Consider the following 6,000-nt stretch of genomic DNA (forward strand, 5'->3'; position numbering starts at 1 on the left):
TCATGTGTTCATTCACATATACTCAGTTATTTACATTCTTGGACCGTTGTTACTACAGATTTAAGGGTCATTTTTATATATTACGGGAAGCAAAGTTATATCAATATGGTAAGGTAATGGAGAGTGCCTTGGCAAAATACAAATACAAATTTAATGCTATTAACATTCAAAAGAGTAGTGGTTACTGAATATTTCAATAATATCAAAAAAATCTAGTCTCTGTTTCTTACTAAATTCAGAACGCATCTGAATGAAAGCCATTGGCTACAAATGTTCATAGAATGGTTTCCAAATATTCTATGATCAATCTCCATGCAACATTTGAGCAATGTTGTGTGAAAATGACTCATGTATCTTTTTTTTCGACATTTTGAGGTCCTGAGGTATGACCTTCTCACTCTATTCCAAAATTTCAAATAGTTATGCTTACTAGGGTCCAAGCTGAACATTTTTCAGGGTTGAAACAGGTAAAGCTAGAAGCTGCAGACTTTTGCCTTTTGATTGTACTGTCTCAATGCAGAAGTCCTTGAAAGCATCTTTTAAATTTTATCAACCTATATACCAAAACTTGCTGCACTCCCTGGAAAATGTTCTGAAAATTCGTAACCCACAATATCAACTTCACCAAACCTAGGACCAGCAACCCAGGCATGCAAGTATGGCATATTGTTTCCTATGCTATTCCTACATGGGATTGGCTTAGACAAATACATCCTACTACATAAATCTCAATATCTATGTGGAGTTATGTGAATTATGTTGTGTAAAAACAGGCCACAATTTCAAAATTCAAAATCACTACTTTGATAATGATAAGACTATATTAGAAGACGCATATGCAAGTACAGCCTGACACCTCATCTAAACATTGTCTTGTAATCTGCAAACCAGAGGAGCCGCTTGACTTTCAGCAGATGAAAAAACATGACACCTAGTTGTTGAGGGGAAACTGGACTTTATTGTTAGAAGTTAGTCATTTGGAAAATTGTACTGATAACACATCTTAAAGGGCTATGGTACTTATCCAGGACAATATTTTGACTAAAAGCAAAATTATAATTTTTTTTCATAGAAGTGTTTCAAAATCTACAAAGAGATTATAGTGTTGTGAAGATTTTCTTTGGGAGGGAGGAATAAAATTTAAGAATTTCTTCATAAGTTGCATTTGATGTTTAAGAATATGAACCCAGTCCAGAGTTTTGTTGATTATGGATGCAGGTTTTATTTTCAGTGTGTGTAGATGTTTGTAGCCATCTTATATCCACACATATCTATAATTGTTTATTTGCATGTTCTGAGGGTACCACATAATTTTTGAACATGCCATGGAAAGTTATTTTTTTCTCCCAGTCCAGCTGTTAGCTCGCTTAGTGTCCTTCTCAGACATCCCACACATTCTTTGATTGCTCTTGGAGACAGGTTGATAACACAGCCTGTGATCATGGACCCTTCTGCCCAGGGAATGCATGACACATTTGCTGTTGGAGAACTGTAGTTCACAAGTCCAAGCCTAACAGGTCTCCCTAAGCTTTCATGGTTCCACAAGAAAGCAGGAAATAAAGGGTGGTTGAGTAGAACCTGGTGGTTTGCAGATCTCATTCCTGGTTTAGAGTAAATCAGTCACAGAAGGTGCTGAAGGCAGCTGGTTTCTCAGTCTCATCTGAAATTGTAGTTCTATCATAATATATTTTCTACGGTAAGTTAAGGATCTGATTGAATCTATTTCCATTAGGTTTTTCCTTTAAGAAATTAAGTCAACATTCTGTCTTTCACCTTGAGGCTTTCTCTCATCAACAAATACATAATTGAGCTTTGTTAGAAGCTATGAGCTTCTTCAGTGGCCTGCATTTTGCCTTGGATCCTAGTACTGGATATCCTGCTAGAAATGTTGGCAGTTCTTTCCTAAAGGCATGTTAAAGCCTCAGTCCAGGAACATATGACCAAGGAGCAAGCCAAGAGCAAGGGCAGAGTCAACTGAATGGCACAAATCAACAAATTTGGGGTAAGTCGACTTTTTCCTAGACCCTAGACTTGCCACTAGCTCCACTGCATTCATTTCATAGACGCTGTTCTCATGGCCTTTATGTTTTCTCCAGGTTGTAAAACAATCTGCATGGGATTATCAAAATCTGTGATGATTTCCATCAGGAGACACAAACATTCTGTCCTACGTTATTATCACTAAGATGATGTAAGTCATTGAAATTGTGGTTAGAAACAAATGTGGTATCCATTTGTAGATATAATGGTTAATGGGATTTAGTCTTGAGAAAATACTGTACAAAGGTTGAAGCAAATCCTTTATTACCTGGATTATTTTTCAAGAAATAATCTCTGCTTCTGCCTACAGAGATCAGAGACAGGCTAGACATGGATCATAATTCCTATGCTTATAAGCATAGGGCTGTAGCACAGGTAAACAGCAGGTTAACTAATATTGACTTCAGTAAAACAAGTGTCATCTCAATTGCTTTCTCAAATGTGTGAGCTCTAAATGATGATGTAGGGTACAACCACCAAAATCAGAAGAATCATTTTTGACAACAGCACTCCTGAAGAAATAGAAGAAATAGGATAGCCATAGTAATAGCAAAGCAAGTGTTTTGTATTATACCTCAGGTAGGGTTTTGTTTGCTTTTCAAGGAAATGGGATTAATAAAGAGCTAGAGAGATTTTATTCTGTGTCTAGTTAGAGCCCATCTCACATTCTTGATCTGTTTGAATATATTATGGCAACTGGGAAAATAATATAGTAATCTAAATCATAGGTACTCTGGATTTGTGTGGCAGGCAGAAATAAGACATAGCTCCGGAAGAAACGTATGCAAAATAGTAACAGGTTCTCCGTGAATGTCAGAAGATATGTTTTTTTTTTTTATTATATTTTAAGTTCTAGGGTACATGTGCATAACGTTTATATCATGTATAACTCCCCGATGCAATCCCTCCCTCCTCCCCCCTCCCCCTGATAGGCCCCAGTGTGTGATGCTCCCCTTCCCGAGTCCAAGTGATCTCATTGTTCAGTTCCCACCTATGAGTGAGAACATGCGGTGTTTGGTTTTCTCTTCTTGTGATAGTTTGCTAAGAATGATGGTTTCCAGCTGCATCCATGTCCCTACAAAGGATGCAAACTCATCCTTTTTGATGGCTGCATAGTATTCCATGGTGTATATGTGCCAGATAAGATATCTAGAATCATTGAAAGAACTGTTCCTTCTAAAGTATCCATCTTAGAGCTCATGATATCTCTTTTCCTCCTCGTTATCCTGGAAAGGAAATGAAAGTCGGCTATGTAGGAACTTGTTTGGTGGGCTTCTATCAAGCAGCGGGTTTATTTGTTGACATTATGACTAGGTATAGGGTATGCTAGTGCCGGAGGTTTTATGAGGTTATTTCCAATATACTCTGCTTGATATCATCTTTGCTGGACAAGTAAGTAGAACTGAGAGTTTGAATATCAGCTTCTTTCCTGGTTTTCCATTTGAAAGATTTGTTTGCAGAAATATTCATATACATGTATTTTACATATGTATTATATATATAATATGAATGACTTTGGTATACAATTAAAGATATTTTAAAATTATAATTATAAATTATAAGTTTTACATTATAAATTAATATAATTATAAATTATAAACTTTTCCTATAATTATTATAATAATTATAAATTATAATAAACTGTTGCATTCTCATGAAACCCTATTCCCTGTTAAGCAACTAGGGTCGTCCTTTTGATCCTAGATATGAATCTGCCCTGGCAAACCAGAGGCTTCTATACCACCTGCAAGGGTCTCATCATTAGCCATATATTATCTCAGGGTCCTCTACAGTGTCTGTTTTTATATTCACTTCCATAGAGGAAATGATGTCAATCACCAAAAAAAGAGAGTTATCTGGGTTCGTTATTATAAGGGGACTAATCTCATGTCTGAGGGCTACACCCATGTGACTTAATCACCTCCCAAAGGTTCCACCTCCTAATACCATCATCTTGGGGGTTAGGATTTCAACATATGAATTTTGTGGAGACATACGTATTCAGACAATAGCACTTATATTTTTGTGATCCCTCAGAAAATTAAAAATAGAATTACTGTATGATCTAGAAATTCCATGCCTACGTGTATACCTCCCAAGATGGAAAGTAGGATCCTAAAGAGATATTTGTATACCCCTTATCATAACATAATTATTCACAATAGCAAAAAGGTGAAAGCACCTCAGGTGTCTATAAGCAGGTGAATGGATAGACAACATGTGGTATATACATACAAGGAAATTTTACCTAACCTTATAAAGGAAGGAAATTGTGACATAGCTACATCATGGATGGACTTTGAGGAAATTATCTATGTGAAATAAACCTGTCACAAAAACACAAATACTGTATTATTTTATTTATATGAGATACATAGAGTAGTCACATTTATTAAAAACAAAAGTAGTAGGGTAGTTGCCAGGAATCCAGGAAAGGGAAGAATAGAAATTGTTGTTAAATAGGCATAGAGTTTCAGTTTTTCAAGATGAAAAGAGTTCTGGAGATTGTACAACAATGTGAATACACTTAACACTACTCAACTGTGCACTTAAACAGAGCTAAGATGATAAATTTTACATGTGTTATGCCACAATTAAGAATAAAGTAAAATATAATACTCACATATTAATGCTGCATTTGATATGTTATATCTTCTTGGTAATCTTTAAAACAATTTCATTCACTTCTAGGGCACCAGTCCAGAGCAAGAGGTTCATCAAGAGTCATTTCTGTTTTGTTAGGTTTTGTTTTGTTTTCTCTGGGATTCAAGTCTCCCCCTGTTCTATGTGTGGAACACTCTCTCTTGGCTGCCTGGCAAATCTTCAACAAGACCCCGCACACTCTGACCTCAGGGAGGGCATTGTCCCAGAGCTTTCTCCCGAGATACTCAAACCTCGTGGTTTGCAGGCGTGAGGTGGCCACCACCAACCTTTAGTCAATAGCCAGCAGGCTCTGCATGGGCATCAGCCCTTGGACACAAAAGTGACTGAAAGGAGCTGTTAAATGCCCCAGTGTGAGCACCAGTGGGGTTTCTGAGAAAAAAGGGCAGCAGAGCACCAGGAGGAGAACCCTAAAGAACAAAATGCATTTGCTGATCCTGGGGAACTTGCAGTTTCTATGCCCTTGATACTCTTACCAAGCTGAGCAAGAGGGAGAGGAAGCAGTGCTCAGCGAGTAAGTCCTTGACCAGGCCTTCTGTAGCCTGAGTTTTGCCACAAGCTGTTTCAGCCCCAGCTGTCGCGAGCAGAATGAGCAAGCCAGAATATTCACCTGGCCATCCAGTCCAGTAGTGACGAGGTGTGTTGAACAGTGTCTGCAGCTTGGGTCATTTCAGGTACATGTGGATAGAAGACATCTCAGAGACTAGCCCAAACTTCTCACTTTACATATGAAGAAAACTGAGGACCACATTCATAGATTTACAGTTCAGTGCTTACTTTACTTTGTTTGAAATAAGTTCTGCGTCCAAAAAAGTGGGGGTGATGTGGAGAGTATTAAAATAGTACTGAGCTCCAAAGGAAGAATTTCTAGTATGTTACTCTCTCCTATTCCCAATACTTCCCCTTTCTTCTTAATAGAAGGGAAAATTCTTCACTTCCATGGTCTTCTTTTTCTCCCTTTCAAAATGGAGAAAGCCCACCCATATCTTACCTTTCTTCTCTCCCTTCAGTAAAAAGAGTATGGTAAGTAAAGTACAATATTCTTCACTCACCAAAGATAAAACCCAGGCATCTTTTTCCTCCTCTCTCCCCTCCAGAATCTACCCCAGCAGCCAGGCTGGAGAAGATGTCTAGGTGATCTCCCTTAATATTATCATGAGCAAACTTTCTTTCTTGGTTTGGGTCTGTGAGTATTACCTTTGTCCTTGTCCTTACTTCACGTCATAAGGTAAGGTCTAAGTTTTAGGTTTGAATAGTCCCAGACAAATGCAGAATGTCAAGTCTCTCCTGTCTATAGCA

The 6,000-nt window shown here is 37.7% G+C and overlaps 1 long non-coding RNA gene across 1 annotated transcript in view; it reads right to left on the reverse strand.

The window, feature by feature from the left end:
• Positions 1-4,947, reverse strand: part of LOC117064445 — a 49,932-nt gene extending 44,985 nt beyond the window's left edge. Inside the window, exon 1 of the long non-coding RNA XR_004429464.1 lies at positions 4,664-4,947. This is a non-coding gene — a long non-coding RNA (uncharacterized LOC117064445). The remainder of the gene's footprint in view (positions 1-4,663) is intronic.
• Positions 4,948-6,000: the final 1,053 nt, after the last annotated feature.

Source organism: Trachypithecus francoisi, unplaced genomic scaffold, assembly GCF_009764315.1.
Source record: "Trachypithecus francoisi isolate TF-2019V2 unplaced genomic scaffold, Tfra_2.0 Contig01579, whole genome shotgun sequence".
Lineage (NCBI taxonomy): Eukaryota > Metazoa > Chordata > Mammalia > Primates > Cercopithecidae > Trachypithecus > Trachypithecus francoisi.